Below are 21,139 nucleotides of genomic sequence, written 5' to 3'. Positions count from 1 at the left end.
TAATAAACTGCTCTCTTCCAATAAACATTGGAAAGAGTACTACTTCTATCTTCGTCTTCCCGAACGGGCCTCCTTCCGAACCCAGTGACAGGTCGGACCGCCAATCTCCCCTGAGCTAAAGAGGTTCAAGACCCGACCGGACTATCTTCACACTGCCAACATGCTAGCCGGTCTGAAGTTCGACATCAACAAGTTCTTACCTGAAGGGGTGATGTATATATTTGGCCTGAGTCCGATCCGGACTCCCCTCCCGAGCGGCTTCGGTAAGAATTTTACTTGTACATTCGCCTTGATTGCTAATTGATTTTCTCCTTTTTCCTTTGTAGCGGACATTATCATGGAGTCCGTGATGGCCGGGATTTTGAAGAGGAAAGCGGCGGCGCTTGAGGCCGCAACTGCCAAGGAGATGAAGTCGCTCGTCATTGAGCCGGTCGGCTCACACGAAAGGGAGAGCGGGACTCACGAGGAGTCGACCGCTCAAGCCTCTCCCCGGGATGTGGCAAGAGGCACCACCCCCAGCAGGGGACCAACAGTTCAGGAGGAAGGCTCCGCTCAAGAGAAAGAGCGCCCTCCCCAACAAAAGAAGCGCCGAACGGAGACACCCCTTCGATCGGCCACTTTCGCGGTCCAGCCGTCCGAACGGACCACTGCCGATTCTCGCGGCAAAGCCCCAGCGGTGGAGGCGATCTCGTCCGATCGGACCCCGTCCCAACTCCTCGAGGCCATACCTGTCAGCGCCCTTCCGCCCTCTCCCCACCGAGTCCAGCGCTCGGCCATTTTGTCCCAGTTTTCTACACCGGCCTCCGATCCTTCCCCAGCTTCCGCTCAGACGACGCCCGGTCGGCACCGTACCATCAGGGTCTCCCTGCATCTCCCCACCGAAGAGTTGATGCCCGAGTCCGATCGGCCAACCGCGCCTGAGCACATGATCACCATGAAGGGCCCCTAGCCAAGATGTGGGCCGACGCTCGGGCGCGTGTCGCGATGATTCGACTCGGCAATCTGGACAATAGCCACATGCAGCAGGCCACTGGGGTAAGTGTATTTTCTTCTGAAGTTTTTTATGCCGTAATTCCGATCGACTATTAATGATTTTATTTATGTCAGAGATGGGTAGAGGAGATCGCTGTCTCCAATCGTCTAGCCATGGTGGACGAAGAATTAAAGAGGCTAAGGAGTTCGGGCGACGCGCCCTCCCAGGGTCCTTCATACGCCGAGCTACAGAAAGAGCTCAAGAAGACCCAAGATCTGTTGGCGGCTGAGCAAAAGAAGACGGCCGATCAGGCCTATACTCTGGGAGAACTTGAAAGACAAGTGAAGACGCTCGATCGGAAGATAAGTCTTGCCACCAATCGGAAGAAGACGGCCATCGCCGACCTGGAGAAGAAAAACGTCGAGGCGCGGGGCCTGAAGCAACGGGTTAAGGAGCTGATGGATTAGCTGGCCGGCGAGAAGGCGGCCCGATCGGATGAGGTGGCGAAGCTTGAGGCTGCCTTGCAAGAACACCAGGCAGCCGCCGATGCTTCCCGAGCGGCCCTCAAGGAATACCAGGAGGCTGAGCCAGGCCGGGTCGCCGCCTTGAGGCTAAATTACATCCGTTCGGCCGAATTCTCGGAGAAAGTTTGTGAACGGATGTACACTGCCTTTGAGCTTGCCCTCACCGCCACGACGGACTATCTGAAGTCCAAGGGTCAGCTCCCTAACTCCGCCAGCATCCCGGCCCAAGACTATGCGGCGCTCCTTAGCACCATCCCTAAGGACCTTTATGATTTTCTGGAATAGAAGTCTTTATGTAATTCGGCCGTTCGGCTAAAAATTTCCTTTTTTGTAATTCGGTTGCTCGGCCTTGATTTCTCTAATTTCAATGGAAAATTTATCTTTGTGCAACTTCGTTTCTACTTTGCATGCTTGTGGGTGATTGGTCGGGGCCTATGACACACAACTTGGTTAACTAGGCCTCCCAAGCGGGCGTAGGTGGCATACGACTTGTCACTACCTTCCCTTGCCGCTTATCTTCAAGCGTCTTTCGTTCCGGCCGAAGGGTTTATAGTCGCAGGTACGACTCTCGATATTTAACGTCGGAGCTCGACGATCTTCCGACCGGAGGGTTTATAGTCGCCGGTTCGACTCTCGATATTTAATGTCGGAGCTCGACGGTCTTCCGGCCGGAGGGTTTATAGTCGCCGGTACGACTCTCGATATTTAACGTCTGAGCTCGACGGTCTTCCGGCCGGAGGGTTTATAGTCGCTGGTACGACTCTCGATATTTAACGTCGGAGCTCGACGGTCTTCCGACCGGAGGGTTTATAGTCGTCGGTGCGACTCTCGATATTTAATGTCGGAGCTCGACGGTCTTCCGATTCGGCTGACGATGCCCTATACTTGCGCTAATTTTTTGATTTTTTACTCCTGCATTTCAAGTATACAGCCGAACGGAAAGTATACAGCATACATTACATTGGCGCACCTTTCACCCCGCCCGGTAAGGCTGGAGGTGGTTCGCGCTCCATGGTCGATCCAGTTGTCGTCCGTCTTCATCCTCCAGATAATAGGCACTCGAGCGGAGCTTTTCGATGACTTTGAAGGGGTCCGCCCAAGGAGCCTCCAGCTTGCCAACGTCCCCGACCGACTTTACTTTCTTCCACACTAGGTCGCCGACCTGGAATGCTCTAGGGATCACGCGCCGGTTGTAGTTCTGCTTCATTCTCTGCCGGTACAACATCAGCCGGACGGACGCCTTGGCTCACTCTTCGTCTATCAGGTCCAACTCCATCTTCCTCCGCTCGGCATTGTCATCATCATAGTTCTGGATCCGGACGGACTCTACGCCGACTTCAATTGGGATAACTGCTTCGCCGCCATACACTAAATGGAATGGCGTGACGCCCGTTCCCTCCTTTGGGGTCGTGCGGATAGCCCATAGGACGCCCGACAGCTCGTCCACCCAGCTTCCTCCTGTGTGGTTAAGTCGAGCCCGAAGAATTCTGAGGATTTCTCGGTTGGTTACTTCAGCTTGGTCGTTGCTCTGGGGATACGCCACGGAAGTAAAGTGTTGTACGATGCCATAACTTTTGCACCATTCTTCGAGCTGCTTCCCGACGAACTGCCGCCCGTTATCAGATATGAGCCGGCGAGGAATGCCGAACCGACAGATTATATGCTGCCAGATAAACCTTTTGACCATCTGCTCGGTAATCTTGGCCAGTGGCTCGGCCTCCACCCATTTGGAAAAATAGTCGACCGCCACTAGAAGAAACTTCCGCTGACCGATCGCCATAGGGAATGGACCTACGATATTCATTCCCCACTGATCAAACGGACAGGACACTGTAGATGCTTTCATCTCCTCCGCCGGTCAGTGGGAGACGTTGTGGTACTTCTGGCAGGAGAGGCACGTCGCGACGGTCCGAGCGGTGTCTGCTTGTAGGGTTGGCCAGAAGTACCCGGCCAGCAGGATCTTCCTAGCCAACGATCGCTCGCTCGGATGTCCTCCACACGATCCTTGGTGCACTTCTTGGAGGATGTACTCCGTGTCCTCCGAGCTCACACACTTCAAAAGTGGGTGGGAGAAAGTCTTCTTGTAGAGTTGGTCTCCAACGAGTGTGAACCGACCGGCTCTACTCCTCAATAGCTGGGCTTCCTCCCGATCGGAAGGCATCGCACCCGAGCACAGAAACTCTATGATGGCTGTCCTCCCATCGCTCGGGAATGCGAGGCTCTCCATCCGATCGATATGCGCCACCAAGGATAGTTGCTCAATTGGCTGTTGGATGATCACCGGAGATATTGAACTTGCGAGCTTGGCTAATTCATCTGTCGCCTGGTTCTCTGCTCGGGGTATCTTTTGGATACTGACTTCTCTGAAGTGGGCTTTGAGCTTTTCGAAGGCTTCAGCGTAGAGCTTGAGCCGAGCGTTGTTAATCTCAAAAGTGCCCGAGAGCTGCTGAGCGGCCAGCTGGGAGTCTGAATGGAGTGTCACCCGACCGGCTCCTACATGCCGGGCTGCCTGCAAGCCGACTATGAGGGCCTCATACTCCGCTTCATTATTTGTGGCTTTGTAGTCCAGCCGAACGGATAGGGGCATCCGTTCTTCTTGGGGGGAGAGCAATAGCACACTAATTCCGCTCCCGCGCCGAGTGGACGATCCATCCACAAATATTTTCCAGATAGCTTCGGGTTCAGGATTTTGCACTTCGGTAACAAAATCTGCTAAGGACTGCGCCTTTATCGCCGAACGGGGTTGATACTGAATGTCAAATTCACTCAACTCCGTTGTCCATTTGATAAGCCGTCCGGACGCTTCTGGATTCAGCAGCACTCTTCCCAATGGGCTATTTGTCCGGATGATGATTGTATGTGCCAGGAAATAAGGACGAAGTCTCCGAGTGGCGAGGACCAAAGCAAAAGCTAGCTTCTCAAGCCCAGTGTAGTGAGATTCAGCATCTTTTAGAATATGGCTCAAGAAGTACACGGGTTGTTCTTCACCGCTCGTCCTCACTAATGCCGAGCCTACTGCCCGCTCGGTTGAAGATAAATAAATACAGAGCGGCTCACCTACAGCTGGCTTGGCTAACACGGGCAAGGAGTTCATGTACGTCTTCAGCTCCTCAAACGCCCGATCGCATTCCTTGTCTCAATGAAACTTAGTAGCTTTGCGTAGGATCTTGAAAAATGGTAGACTCCGGTCGGCAATCTTAGAGATGAATCTTGACAATGCAGTCATCCACCCGGTCAGGCGCTGTACTTTCCTCAGATTTCTTGGGGGCGTCATATCTTGCAACGCTTTTACCTTGCTGGGATTTGCCTACATGCCCCACTCGGTCACTATATAGCCCAAGAAACGCCCGTCTTTTGCTCCGAACAAACATTTCTGAGGGTTCAGCTTGACTCCGTACTTCCTCAGCGTTCGGAAGGTCTCCTCCATGTCCGTAAAAAGATCAGCCGCTCGGACAGACTTGATGAGAATATCATCCACGTACACTTCTAAATTGCGTCCGATCTGCTCCTTGAATACCTTGTTCATTAAGCGCTGGTAGGTTGCTCCCGCGTTCTTTAATCCGAATGACATTACATTGTAACAGTAAGTGCCGTTGGCTGTGACGAAGCTGACCTTCTCTTGATCTTCTCGAGCGAGCGGCACCTGATGGTAGCCCTGATAGTCGTCTAGCATGCATATCAGCTCGCACCCGGCCGTGGAGTCCACCAGTTGATCAATCCGGGGCAAAGGGTAGAAATCCTTTGGACATGCTTTGTTGAGATCCCGAAAATCGATGTAAACCCTCCACTTGTTGCTCGGCTTGGAGACTAGCACTACATTTGCAAGCCAGCTAGGGAACTGGACCTCCCTTATATGGCCGGCCTCCAGGAGCTTCTCGACCTCCGCTCGGATGATGGCATTTTGTTCTGCACTAAAGTCCCTCTTCCTTTGCTTCACTGGCCGAGCGTCCAGTCGGACGTGAAGCTCATGCTGTGCTATACTTGGCGAAATTCCCGGCAGCTCATGCGTCGACCACACGAAGACGTCGCAGTTTCTCTGGAGACATTTGATCACCTCCTTTTTCTGGCTTGCCTCCAGATCGATCGCAATGAATGTAGTGGCCTCTGATCGGGTCGGGTGGATCTGCACCTCCTCTTTTTCTTCATAAACCAGAGAGGGTGGTTTTTCGGTTATGGCGTTCACCTCAATCCGTGGTGTCTTCCGCGCGGAATTAGCTTCGACTTGGACCATTTCGACGTAACATCGCCGAGCCGCCAGCTGGTCTCCTCGCACTTCTCCAACTTTATCTTCAACCGGAAACTTAATTTTCTGGTAGAAGGTGGAGACGGCCGCTCAGAACTCACTGAGCGCTGGTCTCCCCAGAATAACATTGTATGCTGAGGGAGAGTCGACCACGACGAAGTTGGCAGTCCGCGTCCTTCTGAGCGGCTCTTCTCCCAGCGAAATAGCCAGTCGGACCTGTCCGACCGGTAGAACTTCATTGCCCGTAAACCCGTAGAGGGGGGTTGTCATGGGCAGCAACTCAGCTCGATCAATTTGCAGTTGGTCGAAAGCCTTTTTAAATATAATGTGGACCGAGCTGCCTGTATTGATGAAAATGCGGTGAATAGTATAGTTAGCTATTACCGCTTTGATGATGAGGGCGTCGTCATGCGGCACTTCGACTCCCTCAAGGTCCCTGGGCCCGAAGCTGATTTCGGGCCCGCTCGCCCGTTCTTGACCGCAGCCGACCGCATGGATCCTGAGCTGCCTGACGCTCGCCTTCCTCGCTCTATTGGAGTCGCCTCCGGTCGGTTCACTCGAGATGATGTTGATTTCGCCCCGGGACGTGTTGCTTCTATTTTCTTCCTCCCGGGCGGACGGCCTAGGCCGCTCTTTAGATACCCGGGGATTGTCCTCGTGCCCCTGAGGATGATACCGCTCGGGAGACTTTCTGGATATCCGTCGATCGGTTTCATGGTGTCGCTGTCGCCTGTCGGATGATGACGATCGACGACGACCACTCCGGGGAGCGGGGTCGGCGATCAGGGGAAGGCTTCGGCAATCTCGTGTGTTATCCGTGTCAGTCCGGTGGAACGAGCAAAACATGGGGGTCCATACCTTCTTTTTTGGTTTGGGCCGCTCAGCGGCTACCTCTTGCATGTGAGGAAGAGGTGGAGATGGTGCTCGGCGCTTGGGAACAGATGCTTGAGCGGGCGTGGAGCTTCTTTCTTCGTCTGTGCTTCCTCCACATTAATGTACTTAGTCGTTTGATCATAGTCTCGGGGTGGCTTTCGAATAAGCGAACGGAAGAAGTCACCGTCCACGAGGCCTTGCGTGAACGCATTCATCATTGTTTCTGAGGTGACCGTTGGAATATCCATGGCCACCCGGTTGAATCGTTGGATGTAAGCTCGGAGCGACTCCCTGGGCTCTTGCTTGATGGCAAATATACTAACACTGGTGTTCTGGTAACACCGACTGCTCGCAAAATGATGGAGAAAAGCGATGCGGAACTCTTTAAAGCTGATGATGGATCCGTCCGGCAGCCTCCGGAACCATCGTTGCGCCGATCCCGAGAGGGTGGTAAGAAACACCCGACATTTCACTCCATCTGTGTATTGATGTAGTGTAGCTGTGTTGTCGAACTTTCCTAGATGGTCGTCCGGGTCGGTGGTTCCGTTGTATTCCCCGATCGCCGGGGGCACATAATGCTTGGGCAGAGGGTCCCGCAGGATGATCTCTGAAAACTGCCGGTTGATCCGCTCGGGGGAGGCGTCCGTTCGGGGAGCCTTGTCTTTTCTGTAGTCTCGCTTGGGTGCCTCGTCGGATGAAGATCCTCGATCAAGGTTAGCTGGTGCGACTTCAAGAGGCGTACGGAATAGGGCACGATGAAATGGAACCGGGGCAGGCGGTGCTTCCGCTCGGCCTCCTGACGCTGACGTCGCTTGTTGCTCCAGTCGCTCGGCTTACGCCTTCTGTTTCTGTTGCTCCACGAGCTTAGCTGCTCTTGCCTCGATTAGAGCGTCGAGCTCCTCCTGGGAGAACATCACGGTGTGCGGTCGTCCAGCTTCGTCCATCTCTTCCGCTCAGATGCAGGTGCGTTCCCACAGACGACGCCAATTTGATTCTGTCCGAACGTTGAGTCGATGGGCGTTGGGCACGTGGCGCTCTTCCAACTGCTGATGTGGATCTCTGATCGACCGTATGGATCTCCAGCGAACCTGCAAGGAAGTCGAGCCGGGAAGGGGTTCCCGGCGACGACCCTCCAACGCTCAAGTCAGGCAAGAGGAAAACGATGAAGTGGCTCCCAAGATGAGAGATCGCGTACCTCCGGTGAAGTTTGTGGGCTCTTATATAGAGCTCTAGGGATGCTTGTGCACACCTGTCGAGGCGTATACGTGTCCTTTACCATACCTCAGTATGAGCTTACCAGAGGAGCATGCCTGACATCATACTGCTACAGTCTGAGCACCTCTCTGATGGGACAACAGAACCTTCCGTCGTATGATTATGTGTATGACTTGGTCGTCGAACATGCCTATTGTCATAAGATGTTCCCCAATGTCCCCTTGTCCTTGTCTCTTTTTTCCCCGAGCCGAGCGTCTATCCGCTCGGCATGCATCGACCTGACCGGACGTAGGTATCGGTCCGACCGGGAAGATTTCACTCCATTGCGTGCTCGGCTGAGACTGTTCCTTCACAACATTGCTTCTTTACGCCTCGGCTGAGCGGACTACCCGCTCGGCCCGGCGGCCCTGTTCACCATGAGCGTCGGAAACCCGACTCCCCGTCAAGTTGTCTTTGATTCCGCCCGGACCCGTTCGGCCGATCGACCCAACCCTTCTCCGATCGGATGGACCTCATACTGACCCTTTTGACTTTTGACCTCCACGTGTCATTGACTCCCCACAAAGGGGGTCCCCCGTCCTTACTGTCGGATCAACAACATTGTAAAGTTCAACAATTCAGAGCCATGAAAATTTTAGGAATTCATTTCCTAAATTCAAAATAATCAAAATGAATGTTACCTTAACGTAAGTATAAAATCATTCTATATAAGTTGAGGGAATTCAGATCTATTTAGTTGCTTTATAAATTTAACAGCCGAATAGTGATTTTTGAGACTTCATGAAAGTGATTATCAGTAGTCCACTCCGACGAAAGAAAAAATTATATTTGGACCAAATAAATATAAAAATTTGATAATTTATTCTTCAACACTAGAATTCCTATTGAATTTTATCCTTATGATTCGCTTTAATAGTTCACACAAGCAAACAAAGCCATCCAAGAATGCTATGACATATCTCATTAGATGTGGTAAGGTTGTACAATAAAACATATCGTGCATTATATTTTTGCTCATTACTCTCTACTAGACCTCTATCTACATACCTATTCATAACCTTCAACATCATATATCCAATGAGCAATTACACAATCTAGCTTCATCATATGAATTCTCATTTAAACTATCATCATCCTCTTCGCAATAATCATTAATATTCAAATAATCTCCTTCACTATTGTCCACTCCATCTCATCAAATCTACGTAAAAATAAATAATAATAATAATAATAATAATTCAACGCCATTATTACGGTAAAACAAACAAATAGTTACGTTGATTATGAAAAAAAATTACCAATAAATTATATAAACCTCAACGAGCTTTTTGCAGACATTTGCTCCTAAACATCCATAAAGCATTCTGATCTGTTGAATTTCATAAGCAGGACCCAACGACCTGGTTGATGACGTTACAGGAGGTCTTAAAAAAAAACATGGAATCATCACATCAGCGGCGCCTAAAATCGATTCCATGAATATAAAGAGAGATAAATGTAAATACATAGCTGAAAGTGTATGGTCGAAACGTTAACTCCAGATAATGACACCTCGAGGATCGAACCCTGAACCTCCCGGTCACGAAATCATACACCCCCAACTATACTACACCCCGGGGACATGTTACAAGAGGTCTTAAGCTTTTATGACATGTTCTACAATAATTGGATGGGTAATATTTGGTTCAGTTTTTTTATGATTAAATTTCTTTTCAATCTAAGTTCTACGTTATTAGAAGTCTATATATTCTCAGTGATCATTGATTATTTCTGGATGTTCGATTTAGTCTCATGAAAAATTTTTATCAGCTATCGTGATAAATTAAAAAATTACACATGATGGTCAATCTAGAAACCTAACGCACTTTAATTGTACCTTTTATTTAAGAAAAAAATTTAATAAATATATTATAACGGAAGATTAAATTAATTACGAATTCCTCGATAACAACTTAAATATCCTAAGTGATCATATGTGCTTCGACACGAAGAAGCTTACCGAGAATCATTTCATACATTTATCAAAAACATTAAATCACATGCCAGCTCAGCATCATTATCTCTTCTAGGCTAGCCTCCAAAATACACAACATCCAATAAATAAAATGGCAAATAAATATTTTTTGGACTCAATCACGTGGAGAAATATAATGCACCACCAACCATTCATAATTAATTAATAATTATCACTAAACTCATCATTTTGCCACCCCATTAATTCCAACACTCAGAGAGTAACATTTTTTTTTTAAAAAAAAAGAGGCGCTTTTTAGTATTTAATTTCATCAAATAATATTGGGTAATTAAATTTTTTAAATAAAATTGTTTATTTTGAATAATAAGGTGATTATGGAATAAAAATAAATAATACTTTTTTAGTTCTATATAAAATCAAATTTTGTAGGACTTAATGAGTACTAGAGATAAGAAAGTATAGTTTGAGCTCTTTCATCTCGATCATTCTCTTCATTGACTAAGTCAACACAATAATCAAATGATTCCATAAAATATAAGAACAAGTTGCTAGGAAAACGATGTTACTTAGACTTAATTGATCTTTTTATAAGTCTATAAACGTAATCTTATCGTACTGTCGGCGCGATCAAACTATACATATAATCATTAATTTTGTGTTTTCTTAAGCTTTTCTCAAGGCCCCAAAAGCAAACACAAAGTCACAATCCTAGCTCTACCTTTCACTTCTTTCGTCAATGCAAATAAACAAGTTCATGTGTGGCTTTAGATTGTGACGACGATCCAACAAAAATCTCATTATGAACCAACTTAACTTATAATAATAGTTGCTTTTTGTTGGAATCAATTTCCATGAATTTAATTAACATACAATGATCTGTACATTAATTTTTAAACCAACCTTTTTGCTAGATTCGCTTGCCAGTTGCCACATGATTTTTATTTAAAATTATCTTATTTAATTTTTATTCGCACTTTGAATGATTTCTTCTTGTTGGTTTCACACGTTCTCAGGATGTACAGACTTTAGACAATTCGTAGAATCGGTCTGCATTAGTCAAATAGGCATGAAATAATTCATAAATTTATATTTAAAAAATTTAAAAACTAATTATTTAAATAAATTTACAATTAAAATTAGTAGGCCGGCAAAACACTATCTTTGACTGAAAATCAAGCGCCGACAGTATCTTTCTCTCTATGTGCTGGCAGGTGTCGTTGTTGACTTTGGCGCCTTACAGCCTTAATTAAATCTTTGAATTCAAATAGAGGGAAGTCTCCTCCAATTAACCTCATCCTCTCTCCTCCTCTAAAATAATGGATCAAATATTCTCAAGGGATCGATCCCTGCATGACGGTGGAAATTAATACTTAGCAAGCGTGATAAATGCCTCCATCGATGTCATTAGGGATCGTAATTTATCTTCTTTATCATCTATCAGACCGACGATGGGAGCACTAATATGAGCATTATCAACTTGACACAAATATTATCAAGGGTCACAACCGTATAGTTGAATTGATTTATAAAAATGGATATACGGGTCATGAAGCTAGCAAAGATACCTTCCTAGGTGATGACTTACTCAATTTTTTTAATTTACTTCTCTACATATGACTATAGGGTTGACAGTGTGGGATGCACAAGGTTCCTGTATGACCTTTTATAGAAATGTATATTATTAAGGGAAAACCTACTAATGGTACAACAATAGACTATCTTCTTAGTTTCTTATGTATTTAATAATCGAGTCTCAGTTTCGACGAATTAACGTATAATTTTTTTTAATGGGCGGTTGACCTAAGAATGTAATTAGGTTAATGAGTCACCCACTATAAGCATTTCCCAATTTACCCTTGTGATTGATGAAAAATTTTTGTAGGGTTGGCTGGTCACCTGCACTACTAGTCGGTGTAAACTGAATATCTTATATCAACTAAAAAATTATTAAGGGAAGCGCCTTGAGATATAGTGCAATGGTAAAAAATGAGACGAACTTCCAAGATAATGAGAGCTCAAATCTCGCCCAGGGCACATTACACTTGGGAAGTTTAAAAATTTACGACGTTGGCCCATCTGTTATGACCCATCTATACTTTTCAATTTACCTTGATGACCTGTGAAAAACTTTCGTGGATCCGGACCAATCATCTTCAGCATTGAATCATAAGAGTTGGATATTTGGATTACTAAAAAAAATATTATTAAGGGAAGTGCTCCCAAGCTACAGTGCAATGTCAAGGAGCTTTCGCAATTAATCAAACACCGATGAGTCAATTCCTAGTTATGGCACACTGCAGATTAATTACCTCTAGTGGGAAGGCAACCCTAGGACACTAGCTGTGAGCGACGCGTCGTTCACACCTCCAAATTTATTCAAGTGGTCGAGGGGAGACTTCCATTGGATGGGACTGTGTTTGTATATAAGAGAGAGAGAGAGAAAGAGATTTGTACTGGTGCAGTGTGCACTAACGGTCTAACTCAGGTTTTGATGAATGACAAATGAGTTAAGTTAGTGTTGTTGTGATCTAATTGCTTAACCAAGTGTGCAAGAGTTGACGAGTTTGGAGGACCTGACACCAGGCTAAAATTCAACTAGGTCTACGGGGCCCGATAGTTGGTGTGAAACCTAGATAGGTCAAAGGGCCGACCTGATATTTAGCAGGAAGTCCAGTTGGATTTGCAGGACCTGACAATCGGTAGAAGTCCAGTTGGGTCTGCGGACCTGACAACTGGCATGAAAACCCGGTGGGTCAAGAGGCTAGTCAACCAACTGTAAGTTGGTAAGTGAAGGTAAGTCATTGGAGGAGAGGGACTCAGTGAGGGCGCGTCCCAGTTAAGGGACAGTAGACGTCGGTCTAGTTTAGGTTTATTTTGAATCTCTAAATTAAGGCCTTGACTGGTTCTTGGTTCAGGGAGGACAGGAGCTAATTATTATTACTCATGATTATTGTGCTAACACTTGTCTTGCAGGTTATCATTTTGTTTATTGGACTAACACGTTTTGCAGGATAAGAAGAGCACAAAAGCCTCAAATGAACAGTACTCAAGGCGCCTTCAAGCATTAATATTGGAAGGTGTCTTGATAATGTTCATGAAAGGTGTCTTCGGCCTATGGAAAGGGTCTGTCGCAGAATAAAATTCTGACCTCTTCGACGATAAGGATCAACTCTTTTTGGCATCAAGTTTTACACGTTGGAGGTGTCTTCAATCCTATGGAAGACGCCTTCCACAATCTTTATAAGAGCATCTCGACCAAGCTTCAAAACATAACTTATACACAAGCTTCTATGCGTCCGATTGAGCTCCCGACTGCTCCAGCTTCCTACCGTGACTCTGCTACAATGCTGCTATGCCCGTCTACTGCTGAGAAGTCGTCCAAACACCGAGCTCAAGCCTACCGACTTCGAAAAGAAAGTGTTTGGTAACTTTAAATTCTGTATTTAATTATTGTAAAAGAACAAGTGTAGTGTGTTGCACTTACTCCGACTTTCTTTGTACTCAATCCCCTCTTCCGACGGTTTCGGAAGAGGTATTTTAGTGGATTACCCATCGATAAGTACGCGGGACCTGGGTCTTGGAGTAGGAGTCGTCGAAGACTCCAAACCAAGTAAAATTGACCATGTCTGTCTCTATCTTCTTACTTATTTTTATTTCTATGTTTTTCCGTTGCGTACTTTGATCTTAAAGCGAAAAGAACAAGTTTTTTTTTAAAATCACGTGATTCACCCTCCCATCCCCTCTCACGTGCGACTCGATCCAACAATTTGTTAGCCTACATACCCTTACCCTGCACACTCATGGGCGACCTCACAGGCCCAGACACTCAGATGTGCCTCTGGCCATCTCGATTCATTTTTGAGAATCAGGGCATCCAAGGGTGCCTTCGGACGTTCGGACCTATGAGGGTCATCATGAGTGTGCAGGACAAGGGTGTTATATATATATATATATATATAGGGAAGTGCCCCATGCTCGATGCAATGGCAAGGAGCTTTCGTAGTGAATCAGACATTCATGGGTCAATTTTTAGCTGTGATTGTAGATTAATTTCCTATAGTAGGAAGACAAGTCTTAGACATTGGCACCTCCGGATTTACCTTAGTAGTTTGTGAAAAAATTTCATAGAATCAACAGTCAACTTCAGAAGTAATATGTTCGAAGAGTTAAATATCTAAATTACTAAAAAAATTATTAGATAATAATTAAAAGATCATTATTTTTTATTAGAATAGTCAAAAAAATATTTTATTTATTTATTGATCCTGTCCGAAAGATGAATTAACGGACGCTGGGCACGTGGCGCTCTCCGATTTGCTGATATAGATCTCCGGCTAGTCGTACGAAGCTCCGGCGACCCTGCACAGAAGTCGGGCCGGGAAGGGGTTCCCGGCGGCGACCCTCCGACGCTCAAGTCAGGTAAGCAAGTGGTAGAAAAAGTAGCTCCAAAGGTCTTGAATGCCTACCTCCGGCGAAGTATGAGGCTCGTTATATAGGATGGTGAAAGGGTTCTTGTGCGTCCATCGAGGCATATACATGTCCGCAGCCCATACTTCGGTATGTGTCTGTCAGAACGCTTACCTGACGCCATACTGCTACAGTCCAATCACGTCTTCGATGGGACAACAGAACACCTCGTTGTCAGACTTGGAGTATGGCCTAGCCATAGGACTTGACGGCTGTCAGAAGATGTTCCTGTCCTCCTTTACCCACCGCCGGCCGGGATGTACGTCCAGCCGGTTGGACGGAGACCGTCGTTCAGACGACCTTCATCCCCTGCGTCGGCCGAGCGGCACGCCCCTCACGTCTCGCCTGTCGCTTGCATTGATATGCTGGGGAGACTTCCGGGCGAGTGCCCTCCGCTCGGCTCTCAGACATTGTTTCAACTGAGCGTCGGAACCCCGACCCCTGTCAGGGCACCTTTTACTGTTGGATGCTCCTCGGTTTAGCCGATCGGTCTGTCCTTTTCTTCCGAATCCGGTCGGCTCATCCTCCTCCGGTGGACCCCCCGGCCCTTTGACCTCCACGTGGCGTTGACCTCTTGCAATGGGGTCCCCTGCCTTGACCACCGGATCATTTATTATTAAAAGGACACCATGATTATTATTTTTTACTTTCTAAAAATGTCCTTATGTCAAGTTTACAGTTGCTATAATATGAATATTTCAACTGTCACCAACACAAATAAACTATATTGTAACAATTATAATTCCTATCTGCTATAATAAGGACACTCCATCTATAGTCAATATTGATCAACATTATATTATATCAGCACTTCGATTCTAATCAATACTAATAATATTATAGTGTAATAACTACATATTATAATTCTAATAATATAGATATTTTATCTTGGTTAACAAAGGTCAACTTCATATTATAGCAACTATGAATCATAGCTATTACAATATAGATCAAGGATAGGACAGGTCTAGGATTTTGAGTTAGGAGAAGCTTGAACTTAACAAGGAAGGGGGTGACTGAGTTTTGAGTGTGGAAGAGTTGGATTGTAGTAGGCTAAATAAAAACTTTGCATAGGTAATAAAAAAATGGCTTAGGCTAGTGCTCAGGACAATCCTAAGCAATATCCATCCCTGATAGTCAATTTATTTTTATGAACACTAGTCAATATTATGTTATAGCAGCTATAAGATCGTAGTAGCACCGAGATCATACTTACTTTAATAGATTGTGTTCAACTTAAACTATTTCTATGTGTATATATATACAATCCAAGCACCTCTATTCATTTTTATTTTTATTTTTAAATTTTTTGGTCGAAGCACCTGGATTTAATCCAGGTGCCTCAATTCTTATTTTTTTTAATAATTTTTTTATTTTTTAAAAATAAAAAATTTCCTTAAATTTTAAATCGAAACATTCTAAATATATATATTATACCTTGTGAGCACCTAAAATTTTTTATCTTGAATACTATAACTCAAGAGGAAAACTTGAACCCTATAGAAAAAATCTTATTAGTTAAACTCATTATAACTCAACTCCTAAATCCTAAAATCTTAAACCCTAACTACATATAATATACCCTATGGGTATCTAAAATTTATAATTTTGAACACTATAACCCAAGATGGAAGCTTGAATCCTAGAGGAAAAATTTTATTGGCTCAACCTATTATAATCCAACTCCTAAATCCTAAAATTTTAAACTCTAAATACATGTAATATACCTTAAAACAAAACAAAAAAATTACAGATAAGAATCCAGACACCTGGATTCATTCCAGGTGCCTGGACCAGTTTGCACACAAGCGCCTGGATCAATTCTAGGTGACCCAAGTCAAGTCCGGACTAATCTGTAGCACATATATACACATCTTTATGTGAGCGGCAGTGGGTAACATCCAACGTGGACAATCTAACACGGTTAAAATTTATTTTTTTATTTTTCTCTCTCATCTGCATACAACAATTCTCTTCTCTCTCCTTTAGTTTGTATGCAAGGTGGTATTGATTTGTAGAAATCAACTCCAACATTGGTGGTGCACCAAGGCTGGAAACGACCTTAGTGCTGGTTTACAGAAACCAGCTTTAACATGGTGCTAATTAGTACAAACCAACACCAACTGTGGTGCTCGTTTATATGTTGGAGTTGGTCGGTTTGTAGAAATCAGCTCCAGCGTGGTGCTGGTTTGTATGTTAAAGCTGGCTTGTACAAACCAACACCACAGTTGATGTTGGTTTAATTTGTACAAACCAACACCACAGTGGTTTGTAGCCTTGGTGCACTACTAAGGTGTGGTATTGATTTGTAGAAATCAGTACCACCTTTGTGCTAATTTCTTAGTACTGGTTTCTATAAACCAGCACCAAGATGGATGATACCCGTACCACCTTGCATGAAAAACAAAGTAGAGAGAATAAAATTGTTACCTGCAAATAAGAGAGAGAGAAATAAAAAAATGGATTTTAGCCGTGTAAGATGTTAGAGTGTATACTAAAAGCCTAGCTTTTGGTATAAACATTTATCTAAAAAATAAGAATCACATTGATCAAATATCTACATTTATGATAAATGTAGTTGTTCAATTAATTTATATTGTAGATAACATGGAGTGTGGTGTCACACACAGAAGATCATGTTATCAGTTCTTTATAAATAATAAACAGTTGCTCACGACTAAGATGGAAAGGAACAAACCATTGGAATAGTCGTAGTGTAATTAGATATTAGTTTATCTTGACTAATAAATTACACTAGTACACTCTAAGTGTATTGAGTAGGACCATTTTAGGTAAGTTCTTTTTATACTGACTTGATAAAAGAACTAGACCTTAGTTATTATGGAAGTGTGTGCTCTTAATCCTAATATAATAACAAGCACATATATTTGATATTTATTTCTTTAATTTATCAATGGGTGAGATTTAGTTCGATAAATCAATAAGCTCGATAAGTTGGGAAATGATATCACTTATAGTGTGTGTTGTTGATTATAGAAGGAATCTGTGTCCTAGTAATCTAGGTTGAGAATGACCCCAAGAGGAGCTCATAAGGATTGCCATGTTAAACCCTGCAGGTGGACTTAGTCCGACATGATGATAAGGTTGAGTGGTACTACTCTTGGACTAAGATATTAATTAATTGAGTTGTCAGTAACTCATTTAATTAGTGGGCATTCATTATCTTAAACACAGGGAGACTAACACACTCATAATAAGAAGGAGCCCAAAATGTAATTTGGGATTGATGCGGTAGTTCAATAATAGTTCTTTAGTGGAATGAATTATTATTGATGAAATTAAGTTATGTGTTCGGGGCGAACACGGGATACTTAATTTCATCGGGAGACCAAAACCAATTCCTCCTCTCGGTCCCTATCATAGCCTCTTGTATATAGAGATTTATACCCACCACATACCCACCTTCTTACCCACTCTTTGGTGGCAGACCAAGCTAGCTTGGAACCCAAGCTAGGGCCGGCCAAGACCCAAAGGTTGAGCCAAGTTAATTAGCCGGCCATAGCTTGGAGCCCAAGCTTTATTGGCCGGCCATATTAAAAGGGAATTTATTTTTAATTAACATTATTTCTTATGTGGATATTATGTTTTTAAAAGAGAGTTTAAAATTTAAATCTTTCCTTTTATAGCTTTCTACAAAAGATTAAGAAAAGATTTGAAATCTTTCCTTATTTGTAGATTGAAAGGTAGATTTTAATTTTGAGAAAACTTTCCTTTTTAACCATGTTCATAATTTAAAAGAAAGTTTAAAAATTAAATATTCTCTTTTATAAGTTTCTACAAAAGATTAAGAAAAGATTTGATATCTTTCCTTATTTGTAGATTAAAAGAGATTTTAATTTTTAGAGATAACTTTCTTTTTATCCACATGTTTAAAAGAAATATTTTAATTTATAAAATTTCCTTTTTACAAACCACCATGAAAGGAAAAATTATTGGAGAAATTTTTATAAATTTCCGGAGACAAATTAAGAAGTTTTAATTAATTAAAACTTTCCTTGTTTTGTTTTTAAAGTGGCCGGCCATTGTAAATTGAAAAGAGAAAATTGTTTTTAATTAAATAAATTTTCCTTTTCATGGCAAAAGAATTAAGGAAGTTTTTATTTAAATTTCCTTATTTGTCAAGACCAAGGATTATAAAAGAGGGGGTAGAGGTGCCTTCATGGGTGAACAACTCTATTATTCTTCTCCTCTCTTTTCCTCCTTGGTGGTCGGCCCTAGCTTCTCCCTCTTCTCTTCTTCTTGTGGCCGGCGGCAACCCCTCTTGGAGCTCTTGATGGTGGTCGGTTCTAGCTAGGAAAAGAAGGAGAGAAAAGAGGTTTTGTTTCTTGCATCCCTTGGAGCTTGGTGGTGGTGGCCGGACCTCTACTTCTCTTGGAGAATTATGGTGGCCGAAACCTAGAAGGAAGAAGAAGGTGCTTGGTGGTTCTTGTCTCGGAAGATCGTTGCTCACACAACATCCGAGGTTAGAAGAGGAATACGGTAGAAGATCAAGAGGTTATTTTTGCTTACAAATAAAGGTATAACTAGCAATTGTTTCCCGCATCATACTAGTTTTCTTTGTATTGTTATTTTTGGAAATACCAAACACAAGAGGCATATGATTCTAGGGTTTTCGAAATAGTTTTTCGAGTTTGTATTTTTCTTCTTTTTCGAATTTGTGATTCGATTGTTCTTTTTTGTTAACCTAGAGTTATTTAAGGAAATAAATATTAGCTTTCCTTAAAAGGCTTTACCTAGGCGGTGGTGGTTGCTCCCATATCAAAGAAGGCCATGTGCCTCGCCATGCAGTCCTGGAAGTCAATTTTGGAAATTAATATTTATGGAATTAATAACTTAGGTAGATTTGAATCAATAGTATTAAGTTCCGCTTGTGATTCAAATCTAAACCATTAAGAATAGATAAGTTAAATTTGGAATCAATGATGTTAAGTTCCGTCTGCGATTCCTAATTTAACTTCTAAAGAACACAATAGGTTATCTAAGGAAAGGTTCGACACTTGTACAAAAAATTTTTATACAGTGGAACCGGTACGATTTTCTTAGGACTAACCAACAATTGGTATCAGAGCTAGGGTTTGCCTCTGTGTTTGGTTTTCAAATTAGGTTATGCACATGTCATACATAATTTAGGCAGGATGATAGTAGGATGTGCTAACTTTGTGGTTGCAGGCTCCAACTATTATGGCATATTATTATTGTGTGTGATTGGACCCTTGGACATGTCAAGGGTATTTAATTGTGTGTGCATGATTATAAAATTAAATACAACAGGAGCTGTATTAGTTATTAGGATTTTACATTTTTTGTTCGATCTAGAATATATGTACATTCCTTTATGGAATATAGGATCGATGTATGTAAAATTCTATATTTGTCGCGGATCATATCCTTGCGAGGCGCAGCGGAATAAGAAGCAAGATAGATGCGACAACTCGACCCGATGGCGGTAGCTAAAGATGGCAGTAGCTAGGGTTGGAGCACACGAAGACGGAGGACAGTGATGAAAATGTCATAATAGTTGGAAAATTAATTTCCATATTTATTGCTTTATTTACTATGATGTGTGTGTATGCATGTGATGTATGCTAGGATAACTTAAAATTCCTCACTTTAAATAACTAAGTGGGAGAGAGATTTATTTTAATAAATTTCACGGTCTCCATTACTGGTTTGTAAGTGATGCAAACAAACTTGCGCGTTGGCTCTGAGTGCCTTCCTCTATATCGGATGAGTTTGTTTGCGGATCACTAGATCAAACTTCCATTTAGGATGACTATAGGAAATTAATTAAGAGCGTGTGATCTTCCCCCATCGGAAGGGGCATAATCTTATTAATAGACTTAGTGTCAAGTAATGGTATACACTTAGGCACGTCTAATAGTATTCTCCCCATCGGAGTCACTGCTATTATTTGTGTGACCAAAGGAAAACCAACTATTAATTTGTCAAAAAGATAAGTTGACAAGATAATAAAATTAAAACCCCCTCTTACAAATGTCGAGTTTTTGTATACGTCCACACTATCATGGCATACAAAATTCATAGTGTATGAGGTAATTTTATTTGTTAGGATGACAAGAAAATTAATGGGAAAAACTCCTCTTACAAATGCTTGGTTTTATATACGTCCACACTATCGTGACATACAAAATTCACTGTGTTTGAGGTAATTTTATTTGTCATAATAACTTATTGACAAGATAATTAATGGGTAAACCCCTCCTCTTACAAATTTTTGAATTTGTATACCTCCACACTATCGTGACATGCAAAATTCACAGTGTTTGAGGTGTTGGTGAATTTAAATGATATTGTTTTGAGGAATCAATATTATTTCAAATTCAAAGTTATTGACCAAAATATTTGATAGACCAACTATTAATTTTATTGGTCATAAAGTTAGGATGACGAGATAATAAAATTAATAAATAAAATCTCCTCTTTGTTTTTGTATACGTTCACACTATCGTGGCATACAAAATTCATGGGGATTTTAAGGTGTTGGTCTTGACCAAATATTTTTGTGATTCTTAGGATTTAAAATGTTTGTCAATCCCCTAGTTGTTATACTATAGAATAGACTTAGTAGTCCCAATTGTAATGATTGGAAATAGGACTTGAACATTTAAGGTAAACTGTCCTCTTAGAGCTAAGAACAAAATAGGTGTATTTCATTCATTAGTTAATACATGATTAGTGATGTTATCTACCGGTACCTGGTGTGTAGATACGGGAGCCACTAATCATGTCTACAATTCATTGCAGAGGTTCCAGGAAACCCGATAACTATATGAAGGGGAAGTCACCGTCTACATGGGCACTACTGCAAAAGTGGTAGCTGTTGCAGC

Source organism: Zingiber officinale, chromosome 5A, assembly GCF_018446385.1.
Source record: "Zingiber officinale cultivar Zhangliang chromosome 5A, Zo_v1.1, whole genome shotgun sequence".
NCBI classification, from domain to species: Eukaryota; Viridiplantae; Streptophyta; class Magnoliopsida; order Zingiberales; family Zingiberaceae; genus Zingiber; species Zingiber officinale.
Note: the sequence above shows the minus strand (reverse complement) of the source record.